Source organism: Ips typographus, linkage group LG2 (genome assembly GCF_016097725.1).
Source record: "Ips typographus isolate SLU linkage group LG2, UJ_Ityp_2.0, whole genome shotgun sequence".
NCBI lineage: Eukaryota > Metazoa > Arthropoda > Insecta > Coleoptera > Curculionidae > Ips > Ips typographus.
Window position 1 is genome coordinate 15,307,764 of NC_138423.1, and position 25,441 is coordinate 15,333,204.

A 25,441-nucleotide genomic window follows, 5' to 3' on the forward strand; every position below is an offset into this window, starting at 1 on the left:
CTGCTACAGAAGTGTTGAAAATGGACAGAATAAGCATTGAAAGAATAATGGTGAACGTAGAAAACACGATAATAGAGGGCTTTCAACCAAAACATTTGTTGCCGTTTGCATCGTTCGTCTAAACAACGTTTAAAGTCTAATCACTGATTAGCTCTTGCATTTCACTAACCAACTCTAAGTGTTTAATCATTGTTTAGGCTAACGGTGCAATTGAGCATTACTTTGGTACGGACATGTGGAGAGAATGCCAGAAGAGAGAATTTTAAAACTCGAATTTCAGTGGATAACAGAAAGGAAGAAACAAGGAAGACCAAAGATTGCGTAGATTGATGGGAAGAAATCTAAGAGCAAGAGACTGGGATGACAGAAGAAGCTGGAAGCTGGGAACTGGAAAGGATGGGACGCTATTGACCCGGATATACACCAACAATAGTATGGATTAACGTGAGAACAAAAATACGAATAGAACTTTATAAGCATACACTTAAAGTGAGGGTTTTTTCCCTCAGTTTTACCCCTTTACTTTCACCTTGACAATGCACTGTTAGCCTTTCTCGACTGCTATTGCTACCGGTAAAAGTCTTTCGTGTTCAACAAACCCATAATAAGATTCATAATATATCAAGCCAAGTTCCACACGTTAGGGTAGAATTTAATGCGCACATAAGCAGCGGGTCTCATTGCGTGTCCACATGCGAAGGGAATCTAAATGAACCTATCTAACTTATGTATATTAAAATAATATGGCAGGATTTCATAGTTTTTTGTACACCTTTCAACTTCAAATAAACACTTCTTTATGTATGTATTTGAATATCTTTACTCTTATCTCCTATGGGTAGGTTTCTTCATGTTCTATTTAAGGCGATGCTTGCTCAACAACAACAACATAAGAAAATCATCTAAATAGGATTTAATAGTATTACTCCGTAGTCCATTTGCAAATAAATTAATAACATACATTTTAATGAATCGCCGCTCCTGTCTTACCTCATTGCAATAGTTTTGCAATGAATTGACACACTTGTTTTGACATTACAACAATTTTTATTAGTCCACTTTTCATGAATTCTGTTTTATACTCTCTCCCATATCGATAGAGTGGATGAAAGTTGAAATGGCCCATCACTGTTTACCTGACGTTAACTAATAATTTTAATTATATACACAAAGAAGACTGAAATGCAAGTCATACAAACTGTATCACCTTAGCGATACCTGGGTGGTATTAAGTGCAAGTTTAAAAGTTTGAATTCTTAAGTAGCGAAAACCTTGATTGTCTGCCATTTTAAACGGTAGATTAGGAATTGTTAAGCGTGACAACCACAAGACAGGACAAGATTATTATTCAAATGTTAGTTCCGAATTTCGCAATAAGGTGGTAATTGTGACTTTCTCATAATTTAATCTGGATGCAGATCAAACCTAGGTTAAACTAAAGTCATTTCCATGCATAGTGCAAATTATCCAATTGTCCTTTGCACTGTCAAAGTTCAATTGTTCTCAATTTATGATTAATTGTTTAATGATTGCTTCCCAGTAAAAACCGCAGACGACACACTCAATTTGAATAGATCTATGGCATGATTCTATCAAGGTTAATCTGAAAAAAAATCCAGCTGAAAATTGTATGGATAAAATTGATAATTTATGCATGATTTGCAGATCACATGCATTCTAGTAGATTCGAACTTGATTTTGTTGTCTTATACATACGTAATGCTGTAATTAAGGCCGCATTTCCTGCTTGATTGTTTTATTATACTTTCGCACTAATTAAGTTATGACTCAAGTGCATGCGAAGGTACTATAATTTGTTATAAATGAATTGAAATTGTCTAAAAGTTTTGCATTTTAAGACGCACATCTAAATTTTTTGAACTCTATTACGCTTTAAAGGTTCAGTACTAGAAATATACATTAATTAAGTAGTCTCACCAACAAAACATCTGATCGTTATTTGAATTATTTAGCTCAGACAACTAACTTATACAGTGTGTCCCAAATTGGTTCTACATATGGTGGGATCTCGGTAACCGTAAGAGCTGCAAAGTCGGTTAATTTTTTTAGGGAATTGTATGGGAAAAATTTCTGGTTTCGAAATTAAAATATCTTTCTCCGTTTTCCGGAAAATTGGGAAATCGTCAGAGGCTGCATTTTAAACAATTACTTACAGCTCTTTAACAAAGCCAAAGAGAGTTTTGAAACTAAGACATTATTAAGGCACTTTTTTACGTAAAACACGATGGCGTAGTAATTAGAAAAAATCTATCGTCATTGGTTTCCGAGATATGGATGATAACTTTGTAAATTCTTATGACCGTCGCTAGTTTTGACTTAAGTAAAAGTTTGCGTAAAAGTTGCTCTATCAATAGTTATTTGTATACCTAGGCCGTGAAATGCTATTTTTTTGGCAGAAAGAAAGTTTGGAGTCCGAAGCCGTCTTACGGCAGATAGCCACTCATATTTCACTTTTCTACCTATCCACCGGTAGGGAAAAGTGTTATATTGTTAAGACTGTGTCCTATTTTGCTCATATTCCTAAAAAAAATATTTGTTAGGAACACCAAAATTACGACATATGTGAACATACTTGCTGATCAATGATATTTTAGGTTAGTCATTTTGAAAGCATTTACAGGTTATTCAGTGTTATATGTTCAAGACATGCGTGTGTTTTTTTTACCTGCTCTAAGTCATTTAAAATAAGAAAAAAAAATTAGGTTTATATAAAATGTCTAAAATCATGTTGGTATCAAATTGTTGAAACACATTAAGTTAGTCTCATTCTCATCATTTTGGACATAAGCTTATGACAGATCTATGAAGAATGGATCCCTAATTTCTTTTCTATGATTTTGGTTAGTGAGAATGAGACCTCATGATCAAAAATTAGAATATTTTTATTAAAATTCTGATCTTGTACAATTTTTGTGCATAATGTCATAGAATTCCATTCGACGATCAAAGTCATCTTCACATAATTCTGGTTTTCAAGTAATCTTGAAAGATGATAATTAAATTGAAGAACATTTGTTTCCGGGGCAACTTTTTGTAATCAAAAACATGGGTTTTCTACTAACTGTTTTCTTCATTTCTGTCATTGAATCTCCGCTTTGCTGGCGGTTCTTGATGGTTCCAGTTTGTTCAAAAATCTACGAATTGCCCAGATTACTGCAGATTTTGAAATAGAATCTCGATCTGGAAATGTGAAAGTTTTTCGTTTTGTTGTAGGTACGTTCGCTAATCTTTTTTAGTAAGTGATATAAAACGGAAAACATGAAAAAAAGAAAACAGCATTTCTGATCAAATTGACGACAAGACACAGAGAGTAACAGAATCACAACTGGCAAATTAGACACTGCTTTAGTGTGAAAAATTAAAAATGAAAGCTTCTGTTTCGGTTGCAAAACCGAAACCATCAACGTCAATAACGCAGCTTAAAGGCAATTCTCAAGTCGGTACTAATTGGTTGGCAAATATAAACAAGAAAATTCCAGCGTAACAAGTTGGCAAACTGGAATTCTATAGTCTAGGTCCGATAATCCCGGTTTATTTATAGGCCAGGGAATGCCGTCCGATTTCCCTTGAAATGTCAAGTAGTGCAGTTAAATTTAACCGAGAGAATCTGTTTATATTGCTCGTATATCAGCTGAGTCAACATTGCAGTTTTATTTAACTTTGTCTGTTTCATTTAACATGAATCAGCTAACCTCTTTTAGGGTTACATTGTTTGATAGGGGATAAAATGTCAAACAACAGTTTAAACCCACTGTCAACAAAATGGAATGACCGCTGAGAAAAAAAGAACAAAACCACACAATTTTCAGGGTTTTTTCCGAGGGGTATTATAGTGTAGAAACTGTAGGAATTAGTGGGCATTACTTGGGAATTGGCAACATTACTAAGAATAAGTAGGCATTACTGGGCATTAAATTTGTATTATTAATAAAATTGAAAAGGTCTAAAAAATATTGTATATATCATACAATATTTTTTTCTATACATCTACCATTGAAATATAAATAAATAAAGTTTGGTAATTTCAATAAAATTCGCTGAAAAACAAGAAAGAATTTTGAATTTTGTAATTTTACTTTCACAAATTTAGACTGTCTAGCGGCGAAACGAAATGCACCAAAAAGTTATGAAAAAATGAGTCAACTTTGACGCCCTCTAGTGGCCAAACCGTCCAACTTATTAACCACAGTGGGGCAACTTTACCAAAAATAGTGCTTTTAAAAGATTATTAGATTATTTTTATAAAAATCTACCAAAGATAGTGCAATTAAGCGAGTTTTTGCGAATTAAACAAAAAGGTACTCCAAAAAAATTTTGGACGCCCTCTAGCGGGCAAACGGTACCACTAACCAATCAATTTTTATACGTAAATGGGAAGCTCATTTCAATGGCTGTCCATCGACATATAAAAGTATATATAAAGTGCTACAAATACACGTGTGTTATTTACGGTTTAGTGACAGGATGCAGCACAAACATTTTTTGACTGGTTAGGCTAATTTTTTTGAAAACTGTTTTTGCAAATGACAATTTTCGTAAGGGTGAAATTTGCCTGAAACACCGCCACTATCCTAATGGGTTTTGCGTTTTGTTGACCAGTTAGTGCAAGCGAAAATTGACCTTAATGATTGTATTTCTACAGTTTTGCTACTACTCTAGATTTGGCAATCATTGTGCTAGGTTTGTGCCAAATATCAGGGCCGTATCTGCCCGATTTACAAAAAAATCCTTTAAATATATTAGAATGGTAACAGTCAAGGAAAACATTAGCTTTGGAGCCCTCTGGCGGCCAAACGAAGCAACCTATTAACACAGGCGGCCATATTTTTTGAAAACGTATTTTATTTTTTATCCATTGACATATAAAATTGACAACTACTACTTTAACCTTCATAAATTCAGTTATTTTAACAGTTATAGGGTGGTTCAATGTATAAATTTAATAAGTTATTTTTTTAAATAAGTGGCGTAATACAAACTTTTTTAATTTTGAACAAAGAATGAGACGGAATTATAAGAATGTGTTCCGTTTGAAAACTAGACTTTCTGTCCTTCTTTAGAACTGATTTTTTGACCACACTGTATTATATATTTTGACGTTTTTCTGCACCCATTCCTAGAACAAACCTTGTCTAACATAACAAAACACAAAAACCAAGAAAAAAACCTTTCCTGATATGTATAAATTAAAAATGTTTTCGAGACCGAAAATATCAAATTTTACATAAAATGGTAAATATCTCAGAAACGGATACAGATAGGTTAGGTTATATGACATTAATAAACGAAATATGTTTAGAATTTGACGTAGAATACAAAAATGACAAAATATACAGGGTGTCCCATTTAAAATAAGCAGCAGTTGATATCAACTTCCGGTTAAATCGTTGCACGCATATTTTCTTATTTTTACTTTTTTTAATCAAAAAAGGTTTGTTTAGATTCTCCAGTTGTGATAATTCAGGAAGTTAGTGGGTATTGTTAGGCTTGGTTAGGTCAGGTTAATTATTACAGCATTACAAGAAATTAGTGGGCATTACTGGCATATGAGGAATTAGTGTACAAAAAAGTTTTACTCAGCGGTTTACCCCTCGAGTTTTTCAATAAAAACACAATTTTGAGAAATTTTCAATGCATTTGCATTGAATGATAATTTAGGGATATTACTAGTAATTTTCTTGATGACTAGGCAGATTAAACTTGAAAGAATTTAGTCTTGTTCTATATCTAATGAAACTCTCTCTAATGAATTATTTTAGATGTAGAATGACCTATACCATTGATTGTCAAATCTACCACACCTTTTGGTAAGTTTAGAACGTTATAAAATACTTGACTGATAAAATTTGATACAGAACCGCAATTTAACACACTCATGAACTTGACCATTATTATCCTTAACTTGGACTATAGCAGTAGAAAGCAAAACGTTTCCACCTTTTTGAGTGTGTAGGCTATTAGCATTGCTACTTTTGCTACATTGCTACGAAAATATCACTTTCTGCACTTATGAGTAAATTCCTATTTTATGTGCAAATAGGCTAGTTCCTTGTTGTGGTACTTCTGCTGGTACCCCATGGAATAATAATTACTAACAGCCTTCTGGCTTACTTTTATTAATTGTGCAGCATAGCACAACTAAAAGTGCAATAATGAAATAATAGCGCAGGGTAATTACGCTATTATTTCCGCTAAAGATGCAGTCCGTTTTAGTTTTTAATAAATTACAGGCGCATAATCAAAAGCAGCTAGCCGACCGAGTCTTTATCGTAGATAAATTGAAAGATTACGTTTGTTTATAGGATTTTGTTTAGTAACGGGTAGTACTGAATATTATTAAAAGAAAAATGTGGTCGATATGGTCAGTGGCCGTTGCTCAAAACAAAACCGAACCGTTAATTATTATTGTCGATTCTAATGGTGGTACCCAATTTGGAATAGTGTGAAAGAAACTCAAACTGTGCCATTTCGCTTCAGTTCTGCAGTACAGAATAATTATACAGGGTGTCTCACGAAAGATGACTGAACTACATAAAAATTTGACAAGGCTGTACAAGTCAAATAGCTGAATATAGAGCAACAAATCTTTGTTCTTTGAAATCTGATATGTATATTATAATGCTGTTCTAAAAATTCGCAACAAAGCAAATAATAACTCAAAATTTTAAGTTTTTATCATCAGATTCTAAGGAAGGAAAAATATTTCAACTTTGATATTCTAAACTGTTTTGGCAAATAAAAATGAATGCTGTTAACATTTCAGTAAAATATAGCTGATCACATCGCACCTTACAGCTGCACAGCTTGATACCACTACCTGTTGATTCTACACACATCTAAATTAAGAAACTTCCATTCATTTCATTAGAAAGAACAATGGCGCGGGATCTTTCCAAATCAAGGTGATGCTACTCTTCCGTTTCGGTTCCTGTGAGAACCCCACGTACAAAAATGCATGAAGGCGAAACCGACGACGATTTCGCCTTCTTCGTGGGTCCTTGACCGTGCACCGTGCACCCGGTGGATGCACTCGTTACCATCGCGGCGGTACCATGCTGGTTCTATGCGGCGTTGCCGCGATTTCCCGTTTTTCGGAGTTTTAACTCGAGAGCCTTGACAGCAGTGACATGCTGCAGGTTCTTAATAGCGATGCATGAAAAAGAACATCTGCCGTTGGATGGCAAGATGTTTTTCTTCTCAATTACCCTTGTTCACTGCATATTTGCGACTGATTAAATAAGCCGTTTGTTTGTTTCAGGTAATGAACCGAGGTTATTGGTGTGGGGTTACAAAGTTGCACTTCAAAAAAATGCCGGCTCTACACTTTTATTGAAACGAAGGTAAGTTTTGTAACTTTTAGAATTTGCTTTGGTTTCATTCTGTCAGTACATGCAGCTAAGGTTAATGCCTTAGTTAATATATCAGGTAAGGTAAATCGTGGACATTTTACACCAGTTTTTATTGTCTTATTTCAAAACAAATAAATAATAATGTACTAACTCAAATAAAGCACTGAAGGTTTAACGTCAGATGAAGTATAATATTACTAACAGTCTTATTACAATATCCTATCTAAAAAACATACCAAAAAGTCGCAAAAATTACATATTAGGAACTTTTCAAAGACTTTCCTATTCCTCACTATGTAAAATAGAAAAATTGACTTACAAAAACACTTGATTGGTTGTGAGATATTCTGATGTCCCAGTCGTCCTGTGTAACCATATTATGTAACTAATAATAATTATATTGAAATTAATGCCACGTGCAGAGGATTAACTGTATCGATAACACCGCTAGAATTTTATGGCAACGAAACTCAACAATTTTTGTTTTTAAACAAATCTAGAGATACACTATCTAAAAGTAGCATGAATATTATTAAGTCAGTTGAAAAAAGTTTTAAAAACATTATAGTTATTTATGGGACAAGTGTGTTATGAAGAAAATAAGTCCCGATAGAAAAATATTTTTCTGGAGTGACTTATTTGCCATAACACAAGCGTATCATACATAATTTTATCCAACAAGTGGAAAAAATTGTTTTTTTATGAGATATTAATAAAAAGCTCCCGACCACGAGTACCTGTTGGTGGAAGTGATACCCGGTGACCACTTTAAATATGAACGTGAGTTATACCACTACTACTCACTAGTGAGTTATGGATTATAACCCACTATTTCAAAATGTAGTGTATTAATATAACAAAATTGACTGAAAATTAATCAGAACAGCATAGGCACATGTAATTATTATGGCAAAATCTTTGTTACATGGTATTGAGTTGTAACAATATTTATTACAAATTATTATAATAATTTACCACTTTACTTAATTTACAACATTTTAAAGTCTCGTGGCTGTTTTTGACAGGTGTCAGTTGGCTTGGACAGTGTTGCAAGCTCTAAAATGACAATCAAAGTCACGTGCTGTGTCTCATGCAAAAAATGTAAATTTGCAAGAGACATTCATTCTAAATGTAATTTACCAAATTTTTTAATTTTAAAGGTCATGTGACTAATTTGGCAGATGTCAACTGGCCTTTACAGTGTTGCAAGAACATGCAGAATTGCATTTTCAACGTCACGTAACGTGTATTTTGCGTGTAAAGTTTTTACAACTGGCTAAATTTAATTTACAATTTTTCAAAGTTTAAACTGCGTTTTGAAGTTCACGTGACTGTTTTTGACAATGTCAACTGGCCTTTACAATGTTGCAAGCTCAAAAATTGAATTATCAAGTCACGTGACCTAGTTCTTGCAATTTTACTACTGTCTAAATTTAAATTACCACCGCCTTCTTTACAAGAAAGCCTAGAATGGCACTTTTAATGGCGGCGTTATCGGATTTTTTTTTGTACACAAACCTATGGAGATGCAGTAGAAAATATGTTTTTTTTTTATTTTTTCGTGTAGTTGATTAGAAGTTGTGAGTGAAAAATCAAAGAACGCTTCATTCCTGATCCAGATATGTATAGATATGGCTTTTTATATCCAATAAAGTCCAGCCAAAGCAAGTTTGGTTAAAACCCTTTGTCTTGGAAAGTACAACAAACTAATGTAAAAACTGCTCAATCAAAGAAAATTTGGAAATCCTTGAATCTAGGTAAGCAAAACTGGTAAATGGGTTTTATATTATTACCAAGACCTTTCTTTTAAAATGTAAATGTGCCAATAGAACTTCTAAAAGCTGTCCTGTTTCTTCAGAGTAAACCTTTGTTGCTCTCAAAATGCAGGCGGCCTCAAAATGTAACTCACATAAGTCACATACCAATGTATGTAAGAGGCAATAAGTTTACTGAATGAGAAAGCATATTGTACTTACCACTGAGTATTGTGTTGGAGTAAAATCATTCCACTTCAAAGCTTTCAACCACTGTTGGGCTCGAGCAGGGTCTTTTGGAAAGTAAAAGACTGACACTTTTGGGCCTTTCACCAAATTGCTTTTAGAAATTTGGCAAACAACCAGTGGACGGCATATTGTAGAGGCAATAGAATTTAAGTTAAAAAACCAACCACAAATTATAGAACAATGAAGGAACAATAACAATAGTGATAACACAATAAAATGAACACAAACTACACTTTCACTAGAACAATAAACATATAAACAACAATTACTTTGGCAAGTAATCCCAAGTCTTGACTTTAAACCTTAAAAATTAATTTAATCATCCAAAAACTCAATTTCCACAATACAAACAAATGCAAACTGTCAATCCCATATTTCGGCCATATTGGAATTTTTGGCATGCACCTTCTTGGCTTTCTTGTACAGAGGGCGGTGAAATTACCAATTTTTCAACTGTTTTTTTTTAATGATAAGTGTCTTTGTTTGACACGTGCTAACTTGGTTACTATGACAGTTAGAAGATTCGTGCAAACGTCAAAATATAACTCGTAATATCAGGCAACCGTACAAAAAATATTTTGTGTTTGTCACAATTTGGAAAAACAGTCACCTGATCTTAGAAAATCAATTTGAAGCTTTCGGCACAAGGTCAAATTAAATGTCAAAAATTTGGTAAAACCTTTACGTTGTCGCCTAACCTAACCTAAAAACTGTCACGGGACCTTTAAAAAAACAAATTTTACGCCTTTGGGTCTTTAAAATTTGGAAAAACACGTAACCTGAGGAAGTCGTTTTTATTGAATCATTAATCCTTATCGACATTTTGACAATAGTCAAAAGTCATGTACAAATTGTAAAAGCAGACATGCTACTTAATCCAACCTAAAAACTGTCACGTGATCATAAAAAATTAATTTCAAGGGTGTATTTCATCAAGATTTATAATTATCTCAATACCAAGGGACTTATAACTAAATTTAAAAAGGCTACAAATGTGTAAACATTTGAAGGTATCCTAAGGCAGTTTAAATAATTTAAAGGCATTTTGATGTATTTTAAGGGAGTTTGAAGCATTTTAGGCAGTTTTATGGCATTATCACTATGAGGCATTTTGAACAATAATAGACGCAGTGTGAGGTATTTTGTATGCAAAAAGGCATTTTGGCAATTTTGGCAATTTTTGGTCACTTTAATGTCCTTTTTCCCGACATTGGCTAAGTTGAGTTTAAGGACAGCTTAGATAAGTTTAGTTTTGATTGTGTTATTTTACACCTGATCTGTCACATTCAAATCTCAACTTAAGTTGTATTTAAAATCGACTTAAACTGTCAGGGAAACAGTGATAAGACACCCAGATAAAATACCAATATAAAACAGGCAGAGCCATCTTTCAATAGAGTTGACGAACTTAGAATATCCCCATTTAGAGGTATCGCGGCGATGTGTGAGCCGGTTTACTATTTCTCCTACAGATGGCGGCAAGCGTATTTCACCTGAAGATATTCTAGTTAAAGATCACTGTTTGAAGAATAAATTAAGTAGATACTTTTACTTTATTAAGTTTTATTTCAATTTCTCGAAAAAAAATATCATTTTTTATTATTTTATGATTGATTGATACGCCGCTGAGAAACGTGACGATTTTGATAGTTTAGGTATACAAATCTAAGTAGTTAGTATCTGCTCAAAATCGCTAATCTGCTCCGATTTTGAGATAAATAATTGTAGGGATTCGAAGCAACAAAATTTAAATGACATTTTTCCCAAAAATCATATAAATGCATTTTTATTATGCTGTATTTTTTGTTGTCTTTTTGTTTTCCTTGTCTATTTAAACCGAATATTGGGTGGATGTTTTTGTTGTTTTCTTTTAGTTTATTGTGTGTTATTTCATGCAAATTAGATTTTACAGGTTTTTATCTGGGTAAAATTTTTCACTTGAAACCATTTTGCTTCTGCTCTTTAAACTGCATATTTCTGTATCTTTAAACTACATTTTTATCTTATGTAAACAAAAGAAGATAAAAATGTCTAGTTCAGGGTATCGATTAGAGTCATTCAGTTTGTCAGTTTGCAAAATATCTGAAGCTAGTGTCTGTCTGAAAGGGAAATTTATAAAAAGATTGCATTTTTTAATAATTAAAATTAATTAATCTCCTTCAAGAATCAAAAAAAAACTCAAAAAACTATACCTAGTGTACTTAGCTACGTGTTTTTTTTTAAATGTGCATTTGGAAAGTAAATTATCTGCTCATTATGACAACATATCAATTTCAATTGCTTAATTTATTTAAAAAACTTTAAGTACGTAATACACTGGATATATTTTTTTGACAAGTGTGATACATCATTAGTTTCGGAAGGTCTGTCTCTGTAGCTACTAAAAAATAAAATAAAAAGTGCAGATCCGTATTTGAAAAATTGAAGTTGATGATGGTATTTAAAAATGAAACGTCGCAGCTGAAAACTAAAACTATTCTCTTGAAGAGCATAAAAAGGTGTCTCTAGAAGGTGCCATTGATTTTCGAAAATAATCAATAATAAAGTGGTAAAAAAAATTAAATAGAAACTTGACTTTCGGTTTTTGTCGGATATCTCCGGATGTAATAGAAAAATTTGGAATTTTTTTTACCAAATTATTTAGCACTAAAATGCGCAACTTTGCCTCCATTTAACTAAAGCTCTATCAACTATAGTTTCTGAGATAGCAATGCTAATGCATCGAATTTGTAACACCTTGTATAAGGTATCAGCGCACACTGAACATGTCTTTCTTTTCCTGCAAATTCTTGTCAAAATGACTTAGAAGTTTTTGATAGTAAGGCAGATCTAAGGCGACGATATCATATCATAACTCATTCATTAACAAAGTATTCATGCAAAAATTTTGAGGTAGGTGTACTAATGTTTCGAAATGCAAGCTAAATTTCTGATAAAGTGTATTTTTCCACAAAATGTGGATTTTCTCCAGAAGTAGTTGCAATAATTGAAAACTGTTTTTTTTTTTTAAACTTGACATGGATTATAAATTATACTCATTTGGAAAAAATCCGAACACCTAAGTTTTCCTAGAATCTAATTAATCCTCCAAACCAAAAATTTGTATCTTGTTTTGTTTTTAAATTACCTTACTTCAATTTTTTTCGCAAATTAGAGCAGTCTCTTTCAATTGACCAGTTTAGTTAGTGACACAAACAGAGTTTAAAGTCAACCTTCATTACATCAACTTTTTTCTAGTTTTCATGTTTTCAATCATTATTTTCTGAACTATGTAGAGATATTTTGATACCCTGTTCCTCAGAAACGGTGCTGGTACGAGTAAGGGCCTAGAAGACATTTTTGATACTGGATCCTTCATAACTTTCTACAATTGTGCACATTTTGATATTTGCGCGCACATTCTGATATTTTTCAGTATTTTGTTATTGTATCATTTGAACTTCTTTAGGTGCTTAGCGAATTGTTTGCGATGACTATGATTCATCATCAAGTCAAGATTTGCGAGAGTGTTTAAACTGTGCATGTTAATTCTTTAAACTATGGTTAATATTAATCGTTAGCATTTCTTAATTGCTAAGACGAAAAGACATAAGAAATATAAAAATAGTCAACATTTACACTATTCACAGTGGCATGGTGCAAATTTGAAAAATATAACAAATGCAGGTGGAATCAATGAATACTGCGGCTTTCGAAGCTCCTTTTGCTAATTTTTGGTAATCCAGTTTGCTTTTTTTAACGCGGAATAAATGCAAATATTCATAAGCAAATACCGAATTCGTTAGTTTTCCTTCAAGTTTTCCAGCAACGTTCAATAATTAAATTATATTAAGTTTAGTTTAATCTCGATTTTAAACTTGGGATCGAAATTACACAACTCTGATGTTCACTTTTAAATTACGTACATACTCTAATTAGTCTTAAAAATGAATAAAAACCCCATCTTAACCACAATTTTACCGGCTAAAAATTTGAAGTGTAGTTAAATAAAACATCATCAAATTTTTTTTTACATATCATATAAAATTCACCTTAAAAACTGACAGTAAATCTGTTCTATAGGTAGGTAATTCTTACCTACTTTGATTCGCCTCAAGTGGTTCACAATTTGTTTTCGATAATACTCAATATTCTTGGTGTAATCAACAAGCCGACCGAAAACCAACTGAAAGCTTTCTCAGCTTTCTTGTGTCCAGTCGGACCATCTTCAAGTCGACTTTTTTCGATTCCTGTTCCAACTTCTACGAGTACGTGTATTGTAAATTCCACGATAATGATCAGGATACAGTTAGTTTTTCTTTTTTAGTGGAATTCGTTTCAAAAATTCTTGTCACACAACTTCTCCTTCTGTATCTTGACAGGGATGGACTAAACAATTTTTTTTTTTAATTTTTGTATTGGTCTGGCTGTTTTCATACAAATTTCCTAGTTGGGTGCCTGTTGTTTGGCTTGCTCTGATTTTCAGTTATTTTTTGAGCGGTATTGGAAGGTTTATTTGAAGAAAGATTATCAAAAGATTGATTGTTTCACACTTAATACATTAGTAAATTGCTATTATGCACTTTGAGTTTGTTATTACTAACACGTACCCGTCTATGTATGTCTTAAGTCTAAGACCGGCGTGCAAATCAAAAAGACATACTTTCTGATGGCAACCGCCATCATCAGTACAAGCAGACTAACACGTGTCTTCCATTCTTATGAGTATGTAAAACGCGTCCTTAAATATACATAAAGTTTGCAAGACAAAACTGTGTTGAACCAAATCTAAAACGTAAACATCCTTTCGGTGATAACTCCGTCGGAAAGACGTTCCCATTTCCCCCAAAACAAACATACGTCTTCTTGAATATCTCAGTCTGGATGGTTTTCATTGCCGGCACCAGCTGTGTCGATTTATCAAGAGACTTCCGATTTATCAGGAAAGAACGTCGTCAAAGTGGGGAGACGCCGTGCTAACCGGCAACGTGGCCCAAATGCTTGTCCAGGTCGCGATTGGCGTCATTCAGTATTCATATCTCTCAAATATCTTAAGATACCCGGCGAATGTCGGTTACATAAGGAACGCATGCGTTTCTTTATTGCGTTGTTGCCACTGTTACTAGATCAGCATTACTCTTAACTATTGTTAAGATTAGATGAAGTCTACTATCGTTATCGAATCGATTTCGACAAGAAGTTCCGAAAACGAAGATAGGGAAGAGATTATGAATGAATAAGCAATTGATGGGGACGATTTTGAATAAACATCTTGTAGTTATTTTCACCAAAATGTAATACTAGTTTGCCAATCCAGGAGAACGGAAATAGGGTTTGTTGTATTGGTATCTCGAAAACGGTAAGAGCTACACAGTCGGTTAAATGGGGAAAGTTTTAGAGAATTTTATGTGAAACTTATTTCCGGTTTCGAAATTAAATTATCTTTCTCCGTTTTCCGGAAAATTTCAAAAACGTCAGAGGCTCATTTTAAACACTCTTTAACAAAGCGAAAGATAGTTTTGAAACTAAGACATTATTAAGGCACTTTTTTACGTAAAACACGATGACGTAATTAGAAAAAATCTATCGTTATTGGTTTCCTAGATATGGATGATAACTTTGTAAATTCTTATGGCCGCCTTCAAGATAGTATCCTCCATATCTCGGAAATCAATCATGATAGATTTTTTCTAATTACGTTACCGTGTTCAACGTAGAAAAGTGCCTTAATAATGTCTTAGTTTCAAAACTCTCTTTGGCTTTGTTAAAGAGTGTTTAAAATGCAGCCTCTGACGTTTTTTCCAATTTTCCGGAAAACGGAGAAAGATAATTTAATTTGGAAACCGGAAATAAGTTTCACATAAAATTCTCTAAAACTTCCCATTTAACCGACTCTATAGCTCTTACCGTTTTTGAGATCCCAACACATGCATCACCAATTTGGACCACACGGTATAGTTTTTAATTGACATTTTTTTTTGGTTAAAAGTTGCGAAGAGCAGAACTTATCGTTAGAACTAAAGCTTTTTGCTCACTTACATTTTTGGCACATTTTGCAATAAAATTCATAAATACAAACATAACACAGGTATGCGCAAACAATATGGGTGCGGAAAAATCCGACTGATTTTTTAGAAAATACGAAATAGATTTGGATTTTGTATTCAAATAGGATGTAAGATGCTGTTTTTCGGAAAATGCTCAGTTTTTAAATTAAAAAAAAACGAAAAATCGTGTAAACAATACAAATTCAATAGACGTCATCAAAAATCGATAATATACAAAAAAATTGGTTTTAACCAGAATTTATATGAAAATTGATAACAACAGTATAGAAACATGCGATTTTTAGTACATAAAAAGTTTTGAAGTTTTAAAAAACCGATTGATTTTCTGGGCTTTTGTAGTCTTGTATAGTAGTGAAACCATTATTGCAACAATTCGAATGGGAAATTTAAAACTGATTCTTATTCCCAGACCAAAATAACTTTATTTTGAGATACAGCAGCAGCGTATCATTTTGACTCCAAAAGTATTCAGTGAAAAATCCACAATTCTACATCAGAACGAACGAAGATACAACACTACAATACAAGTATACACAAAACCCACGATTGGGCACTTTAGAAAACTGTCATCGTCAGGGTTTTTATCTCGGTTTTTATAGGAAATGTAGAACAAAATTAGGTTAGAATTGTCGTTTGGTTGCTGATTTTTAGAGCTTCTTGATAAAAAGTGGATTTAAGTAGAAAACCTTATTGTCAAAGCCATTTTTTTGTGTCGTAGTTGATTGTTTTAGTACCGGTACTTTCACCTCTGGGGATTCTATATAGAAATTTATTGTTTTAATATATATATTTATTGTTTTATGTTTCTATATAGAAACAACAGAATAATTGTCCAATAGTAGGATCTGATTGAACAGTTTCTATAGAAATTGAAGGATAATAACGGATTGTACGTAAACATCAATTCAATGGTTTTCTTGTTAGTCAATTCAAGTCTCATAATAACAATACGTAAAATATCTTTAAAGATACGGAAATTTAGGAATTATTTACGGAGTTAAATTTAAAGAAAAAACCGCGAACATACAATATGTGCAGCATTTCCGTATATCACCGCACAGTGGGTAGTTTGTAATTGGTCAAAAAAGCTATTTTCAGTTTGCTGCTTTTCCTTGACCAATCACAAACTACGAACAGTGCTATGATTCACTCCAATACTGCACATGTGGACTCAACATCATATTTCTTCTGTCTTGTTGACAGAATATTCTTTAATGCAGGGTAGTCCAAAAATAAGTTTATAATTGATGTGTTCTTATATATGCGGCCATTTTTAGGTTAGGTTAAGTTATGAGTTTTGATTCAGTTATTAAAAAAAAAGGAAAAATGACGCCGAATTGGTCAGTTATGTTCTAGGTTAGAACGGTGTCTTTTGTTTGGTTAGATTGTATATTCAGAAGCTTTTTTTAGTAATTAAAAATCATAAAAATGGTTTTTTTTTTCGTCTTAGGTTGGTTTAGTGTTTTTTTTTTGTTTGGTTCGGTTGTGTGTTTTATTACCACTTTTTCAGTAAATGAAAAGAAGAGAAAAAATGGCGCCAAATCACTAGGCTATTTTTTTGGCGCTATTTTTCCTCTTTAGGTTAGCTTATTGTTTTTTCAAGATAAGAACAATCAAGATCGGAAGATATGCAGATCAGACGGGGTGTTCGACAGGGTTGCGTCTTGTCTCTACTCCTGTTTAATCTGTACTCAGAAACGATATTTAGAGAGGCACTGGATGGAGTCCAAGGCGGAATAAAGATCAATGGAACGCCAATAAACAATATCAGATACGCCGATGATACGGTTATAATAGCCAACGATGTACAAGAACTGCATAGCATCATAGATTCCGTAGTTTACTATAGCGAGATGTTTGGATTGCATCTCAATGTCTCCAAGACCAAATTATTGGTCTTTTCTAAGATTCCAATAAATGCACACCTGCGTGTCAAGGGACAAACAATCGACCAAGTGACCTCAATAAAATATTTGGGAGCTAACATCAGTAGCCATTGCGACCTGAATAAGGACATACTTTCAAGGATTGAGCAAGTGAGAAAAATTTCATAAGTATGAAATCATTTTTTACAAGACTAGACCTTACTTTGGAACTCAGAACTCGAATGATCAGATGCTACGTCTTCTCTGTTCTACTCTATGGATGTGAAAGCTGGACACGAAATCCACAGACCGAAAAGAGAATAGAAGCTTTCGAAATGTATGTACGTGTATAGACGGATGCTGCGAATTTCATGGATACAAAGGATCACCAACGAAGTACTCCAGCGCATGCACAAACAAAAAGAACTACTGAACACCATCAAGGAAAGAAAAATGCAATACCTGGGTCATGTGATGAGAGGTGATAAATACGAAATACTACGCCTCATAATGGAAGGCAAAGTACAGGGGAAAAGATCAGTAGGAAGACGCCAGAACTCATGGCTAAAAGATTTAAGAGAGATGGTTCGACCACTCGTCTGCAGAAATCCTCCGTGCTGCAGTTTCCAGAACTACAATTGCCATTTGGATCGCCAACCTTCGGCAGGAGAGGGCGTGATAAGAAGAAGTGTTTTTTGTTTGGTTAGGTTAGGTTAGGTTAAGTTTCAATGAAATTTTTTCAATTATTAATTGAGTTAAGAAACGCTGTGTTAAGTTTTTGGCGCCATTTTGTTCTTAGGTTATGTTAATGTTTTCTGATTGGTTAGGTGTGATTAGTGTTTGAATCAACTCTGCAAACATCATCTTGAACTTTAAAAAAATCTGTGCTTCAGAACTGAATAATTCACTAATTTGGCTAAACCTGCTGGATTAAATTGGATCAAAATAGTTTAGGTATTGTTATCCATCTTATCAAGTTACGTCAGTACCAGACCTATATTTGCTATTCATTTGCACTGTTAGAATAATTTAATTAAAGCTTTATCGCAATCAAACTTGTCGCAGATCGTTATCTCATTCAGAGCTAATAGGTACTATAAAACATTAACGTTTATCATTGTTGTCAGGTCTGTCCACGCTAAAGTTTTCCACCAATTTTCAAGTGAATTGATGTTATTCGTGATTTTTCCGTCAATCACGCTAAACAGGTCATATACCTATATAAATAAATATATAAATGATCTTTATTTTCGCAAGGAAAAAAGGCTATCGACCACTTACATATAAGATTTTATGATATTTACATTTTTCTTATCTAAATATATACAGGTTACAAAGAAAAATAAACAAAAAATCATTCTAATTGAAATGTACATTTTTGATATTTTTGCAAATTTAATCTGAACTCCGATAATAGCGTATTTCTTCTTCGATCTAGGAGTTCGAAACGTACAGATAAAAATACTAGAGATTTTTCTATCGGAAAATCCGGCAACGCTGTCCGGTACAGGTGAGCAGTTCATCGCGGATCGTTTACGGTAGTACCACGGCTTTTACGTAGGCTAAAACGCGTACGATCGAAATTATGGGGCATATGGTGAGATAATCGGGAGTGCCTTCAATTAAGGGCTCGCCCTGGTGGTGGCCAGTGGCCGAAACGTTGCGTGTCGACGGAAACGGCACGGATTTTGCCATTGCAGACCCGGATCAGAATCAGGTTAGGTTTTCTTTGGTGTGACGAATGTCGGCCGGGTCGGATCTGGGTGATGGAAACGGTTCAGTTTGGGTTCTATACGTATTCACTGATGGTTATTTGGGTTAGTGATTATGACTCAATAGAATGATTAATAAAAATTGAATTAATTCAATCATAGATGACATTGTTGAATGTCAGTTTTTGTTCTAGAGTCATAAATAAAGTTACAATTAAAATGTAATTGAACACACCCGCTTTTTGATACTGTGAACTTTAAAAGTTAACATGACATTTTTAGATATGATAATGGAACTTACCTTAAGATACAAGCTGGTTACGATAAACTACTTACTTTGCACACTACATTATACAATGTACGTACAAGAATAGACACTAGGTATTTGAAATGTGTTTATAGGCTTGTACAGAAGGCGTAAAACCATTTTCTCACCAAAAAGGTGTTAATACGAAGACGTTTATATGTTAACCAGGATGTTTACATGTGCTTCATTCGTTGTACTAGGGCATTGGACGTAGTCTGACTTGAGCGACTAATAAAAGCTTGGTAAATGACGGTAAATGATTTATTCTTGGAATTAGATTAAAACGAAGTTTATATTAAGAAAGCAAAAGTACAAATATTTAGTCGTTTTTTCGTATGCGATGATAAAATAAAACTATTCAAATTGTCTAAAATTCCAAAATCCTAATTTTTACCTCCGTATAAATAATATAAATAAAAATTTTATTATACAAAACATAAACAGTACTTAGTATTAATTCTTAATTTTTGTCTGACTCTCAATTATAAAGAATGGCTGTATAAGGTCGAAATTTATTATATTTAATTTAAAATGCCATAAGTCATAATACGATGAAGTCATGGTGTGTATGATGGGTACTAATCTACTATTGCTATCTTTAAATATTGCTTCTTTCATTACTTTAAAAGTGGTTGCAGTCAGTCAGTCAGTGGCGTGCTATCGTTTAACCAGTAAAATTAAGTAGGGAATAAATTAAAATAAATGTCTCTCTGCCTCTATTTCATAAGCATAAGATACATTTTGGTAGAGTTAATTCCGTGTTGCTATTGGCTAGACCTCAACTTTTCAAATATTGATTTTAAATATAAAAACCAAGCCAAGTCCAAATGAATAAAAACTATACAGTATGTCCGAGATAAAACAATTTTGATGGCCCATGTGAAACATGTGTTTCTATTAAAACTTACAACTTACTTTTCAAACCAGCTCCCCACTGTAATTTTTAATGTTTGGCAACACCGATTAAAAAGTTCCTCTTTATAAAAGAACGTAAAAGGATCCACCTAGCTGCGCTTTGGTTCTAATAGTCAATATAAATGCAAAAAAATGTGCAAGAACCACCTAAGTGAAAAGCCTACCTTGCCAATTAGTTTATCAACGGCTTAACAATAGATTTTTAAGAACTAAGTCATCGAAGACGCTAGCATCTGATTTTCTGATCATCTTTTGGTTTACGATGGGTACTGATGAGTAATTGTATTGCAAAGTAAGTTGTAATTTAGACGATATACAGAAATATGTTGTAAGCAATGCAACCTCCATTTTTTAAATATTCCGATAACGACAAAAAAGATATTTAAAAAATGGCAGAATTCTGTGCAGTATCTAAATATGTAAAAATGTATAGGGTGTTTCATATAAAATAACAAAAAAAAATATTTTTTTATTAGTAAATGTGGCCAAGAGAAAATACTGAATAGTATATTCTATATTAAGAGCGGAAAGTACATATTTGCCGCTTGCACATTGCAATCATGTAAAATCATGTAAAAGCGGCAAAAGTACTTTCGGCTCGAAATATAGAGGATATTTTTTGACAACTCACATCATTTTCGTAGCTCAACTCATTGTTACCGATAAATCACTTTGACGGAATGGCTTTATTTCAAACAGGTATGTCAAGCGTTGTTGTGGAAACGCCGAAAAAGTTGGTGAGTAGATTGTTAGTAGAAAGCGAAAACGCTCTAGAGCAGAAAATTATTCACTTTCTGCGCACGTTCGGCGAATAACCACTTTCTGCTTTGAAATGGAAGAATACATGAGGTACTTTCAAAATCAGTCGTCGAAAAATATTCAGCTTTCTAAATCCACTTTTCGATACCACTAAAATGAAAAATGTCCAAAAACTCTGAAAATTTAAATGGAAAGGTATAGTAAAAATCTCATAAAAGTAATCCCCTATTCTCTTCTTCGTTTTTGCGCCATTTTAAAGAGCATTTGCTGTCCTGTGTTCCACTGTCCTGTGTGGCAACATTGTTCCATTTATTCTTCGGTCTTTTCGATAGAGTGCGTTTTTACAAAAATTGCACTTTCATCTTAGATATCTCGAGAAAATCAAATGCAATATACAAGGTGATTCCAAAGTTGGTGCTTTCCTTTCACCTGCGAATAGGGCTTCAAAAAATAAGGTTTTTTTTCCTTTGACGCTTTTTCTAAATATGAACAATAACGAAGATACAGGGTGTCAAAGTTTTACTGAAAACAAAAACAAAATAAAAAATAACTTAAATTTAATTTTAACTAACTACAGGTTATTCCTTATAACCGACATAAACAAAAACAAAACATTTCAGCCGCCTTTGAACTAAGTTTTAATAATTTGACACTTTATTAAAACAGCATTTAATTTGAGGCACGCATTAATACGGTTTTTATTTTTTTTACTGGGAAACGGTGTGTCGTAGCAAAAAATAATACAAGGGGTTTTATTTTTAGAATTGAACAAGGAATTCAATAATAAATTTTATGTTGAAAATAATCCAGTAGGGTAATACTTTTTTTCGAAAAAAATTATACGCGCGCCACTGGTAAACGCAAGAAAATTGTTGTTTCTTGGAAAATATGCTTTCCACGTAGCTACTGACACCTACAAAATTTTGTTTAATTACTTCAAGAGGTTTGGCCAAAATCATTAAATTTTTATTTTTTCAGTAAAACTTTGACACCCTGTATCTTCGTTATTGGTCATATTTCGAAAAAGCGTCAAAGGAAAAAAAACTTATTTTTTGAAGCCCTATTCGCAGGTGAAACAAAAGCACCAACTTTGGAATCACCCTGTATAATCAGGAAAAGAAGACAAGTATGCAAATATCGTTTTTCTACGACCCCTATAGAAAATAAAACTTTGCTTCCTGATTTGAGTGATAAAAATGTTAATTTTACTTCCTATGGGGTTCGTAGAAAAAATTAGGTACATGCGTAATTCTAGTGTAAACTGCTTTATGCACCCTTGAATATTGATATCTTGCCTCCCTAGTTGCGAAAATAACTCAATTACCCGAATTGACCATACTTGACCATACAAATCAAATTAAATGTTTAAATTTTGTAGTAATTTTTGTTTTTCTTTTGTATGGATCTATTGCGCACAATCCACGTAAACAAAGACTGAGTAAAATTGACACTACCTACTTGTAATCATAACATTATACAACACGACGTGTTTGATAAGAACTTAAATTACTTGCGTTTTTTTGTTTGATTGTTCGGACAGGTAAGTATTCTACGAAAGTTTTTTCACATCTAAGTGAAATTGAAGAAACTGTAACAAGTTTTGCCAATAAACGCACAATTTACATTTAATTAATTGACAGAAATTGATAGGTCAATTAAAGTTTTCTCTAATAATTGAGTGACTACCAAACAAACATCCACTTAAAAACTGAAGTAGAACAACCTTAGCGTGTAGATTTCAAAGTTAAATATAAGTTGAACACAACACCCAACCGTTTCCATCACCAACTTGATATACGTCGCTCGGCCCATAAATTTGCATATCAAACTTCTTAATTACAAAACAATAATTAAAAGTTTCAACGACCACGTTTCAAAACCATGAGAACCAGTCATTGGTACCGTTACTCGATACTAGCAAAATATGTTTATCTATCGAAGTCAAAATTGTGTTTGGTTACTAAAGGTAATCCAAGGAACCTTCGGACGTAATTTGCAGAAGATTCGTTCTTGGTCATTAGCAAGTTCATTAATATCGTCTGAGTCACATCTAAATTTGGATCTTCCATTTGCAAACTTATTAGTACCGCTATATCAAACATGGCAGGTACCTACGGAATGGTGATACCACCGCCTTTGCATCTCGAAACTTGTTTTCGCGTTGTCCCAAAAAGATATAATATGCGTCCTAAAATGTAGTTTTAGATATTGGGGGTACCGTGTTAGTGCTTCTATATTGGTGTATTTAGATAAGTGACAGTCAAGTAATTCTTGCCACACCCCAAGTATCACCTACGCAATTTTATTCAACTGGTTTCCACTTGGAGTCACAATTCATAAAATCGTTTGTTTATTCAATCAATTTTATTGTATCTATCAATTATGTGGGTACTACGTGAACCGTTCACCTTGGAAATTAATTACATCCAGAAGAACTCAATCAGCTCAAAAACGGCGCTTGTAATTATTATTATTGCGTTTAGATAGGTGTAATTACTACGCCTACTCCTATTAAACATCTATTGTTTCAAATGGATTTTTTTTATGGTAGGCTGGAAACATTTTTGAACTTCTGGTTTAGTATCGATCAAAATGAGTCAAGTGTATAGTGCTAAAAGTGTCAACTTAAAAAAACGCAGTAAGTTTGTGTTATATGCTGAATTTGAAAGGCAAAATTTACAGTTACCAGAAATCAAATTATAACCAGATTTGATTAAATTGAAAATGGAAAGTGCTCGTTGCTAAACTGCATACATATTAATGATGGTGACACCAGTCTGACGTCGTTTGGTGTGGGTTTTTCGTGTATTGGAGTCGCTACTCGGTTTATTAACATTCTGAAAATCTTGTTACAAAGTAACAACGCCCATGTAAGGAAGGTGTTAAAACGTTGGAAAGTCTCATATCATAATTAATGACTTGCCGAACTGAAGAAAAAGTTCTATATGGAAAATCAAAGTAAACTAGAATGATGTAACAGGAAACCAAAAAATGTCTCGTGTGTTTTAAATTCGAGCAACAACGGTAAGTATTACGAAGTCGGTTAAATTAGGACAAAGTTGCGCAGTTTAACTTTTGAAAAATTTCGATTACCTTCGGAGATATCCGAAAAAATACAAAATTTGGATAAATCATTTTTTGTTTTGAGCTTATTTGAAGAGATAATTAAAAGTGAATTATTCTGTTTCTGCCCTATAAAATAGCATGATGAGTTTTTTCTTGCAACGTTTCGTTTTTTGGTAACCATCATCAACTTTACAGTCTAGTTAAAAATTGTTTTTCTATTACATTATTATTGTCTTATTAGTCAGAATGCGGAAAAATATCACTTTCCGCACTTGATAGAAAAATAACTAAATTAGAATATCTAAAATTTTTGGAAAAAAAAAGAAAATGTAATAGAACAAGGATTATACGCGAGCTAGTACAATTCAACGGGCAATAACCAGCAACTTGCTTAGAAAAACACAAAAATGTATTGAGGTGCAGGGAGGGTTGTTCGAGTATTTACTGTAATGTTATATCTTTTTGTTTGGTAAATAGACGTCTTACTAACAATAGCTGGTAATATACTGCTCGTCAAAAAGAATGAAACTTTTCTTCTCTTTTGTCTTTTTTGAGCGGCTGTTTCTTCAAATTAATTCACTCGATTTTAATAATTTTATTTGAGGATTAAAAGGTATTTTCTTTCTCTTTCTGATGACCTAATTGATCTTTTTGAAAGTTGCCACGAATCCGAGTTAGAGCTTCCAATGCCGGGATACCGGGACTTTCCGGGATTCTGGGTGAGTTTGGAATCCCGGGACCTGTGTAGAGGTCCTCACAATAAGTGAAACATAACGACATGTAAAAACAGTTTGTGTTAGAAAATAGTTACAATAACAAATTCAAACAAACAATATTCCTAAAAAATTCGAAAAATTACCATGAAAATGCTTTTGCTTGGTATACCAATAAATACTTTAAAAAAATACACTTTGTATTTCAAACAGCTTGAATTTAGCTCTTGAAATTAATGTCTCGATTAAAGTTTAAGGGAAAAAAATCCACAGGATTGAGATGCGATGATCACACAGTCCAAAGTATTGTTAATTGTTAAGTAAAATGGTATGACGTAGCAATGTGATAGAAAGGTAAATGTTTTACTTCCTTATTTGTCACATTCAAAATATTTACAATTTAAAAAATTTTTTTTGTTTATACATTGTTACGACATTTTTGCCATACACCACAAGTTTGGTTGAGCCAAAGGGTGACATTAAACCTGATTTAATAACTACTTAAATAGTTTAGCCAGTAATAATGTGAAAAATAACACATCCGTGTGAACATAATGCAGCAAATTGTTTCAGTAAAGTTGTACTTGTAGTATGCATCCTATATCAATATTAATATTAAGTTGAAGATTTTTCGTTTCGAATATTTATTTATTATGGAATGCTAGGCATCTACCTGTGCTGCTC

At 33.1% G+C, this 25,441-nt stretch overlaps 2 protein-coding genes and 1 long non-coding RNA gene across 46 annotated transcripts in view; 1 reads left to right on the forward strand and 2 right to left on the reverse strand.

Annotated features, from left to right (window-relative positions):
- LOC145725060 (venom serine protease-like) overlaps positions 1-13,533 on the reverse strand; it is a 58,791-nt gene extending 45,258 nt beyond the window's left edge. Inside the window, exon 1 of one of the 2 annotated variants that reach the window (XM_081973643.1) lies at positions 13,451-13,533. The gene's annotated coding sequence lies outside the window, so the exon portion shown is untranslated. The remainder of the gene's footprint in view (positions 1-13,450) is intronic. The other variant, XM_081973644.1, reaches the window with a different exon arrangement.
- The window catches only part of shot (dystonin-like protein short stop), a 203,854-nt gene that overhangs the window by 28,527 nt on the left and 149,886 nt on the right, over positions 1-25,441 (forward strand). For 10 of the 43 annotated variants that reach the window (XM_081973563.1, XM_081973565.1, XM_081973580.1 and 7 more), the window contains exon 1: positions 18,616-19,002. The exons of 8 other annotated variants lie outside the window; for them this stretch is intronic. The gene's annotated coding sequence lies outside the window, so the exon portion shown is untranslated. Of the gene's footprint in view, positions 1-18,605; positions 19,003-25,441 lie in introns of those variants that run through there. 25 more of the 43 variants (XM_081973570.1, XM_081973583.1, XM_081973585.1 and 22 more) reach the window with 8 other exon arrangements.
- On the reverse strand, positions 18,563-19,433 carry LOC145725069 (uncharacterized). The gene is made up of 2 exons (XR_014177161.1): positions 19,299-19,433; positions 18,563-19,044 (listed from the first exon to the last, which is right to left on the reverse strand). It is a non-coding gene; the product is annotated as an uncharacterized LOC145725069 (long non-coding RNA).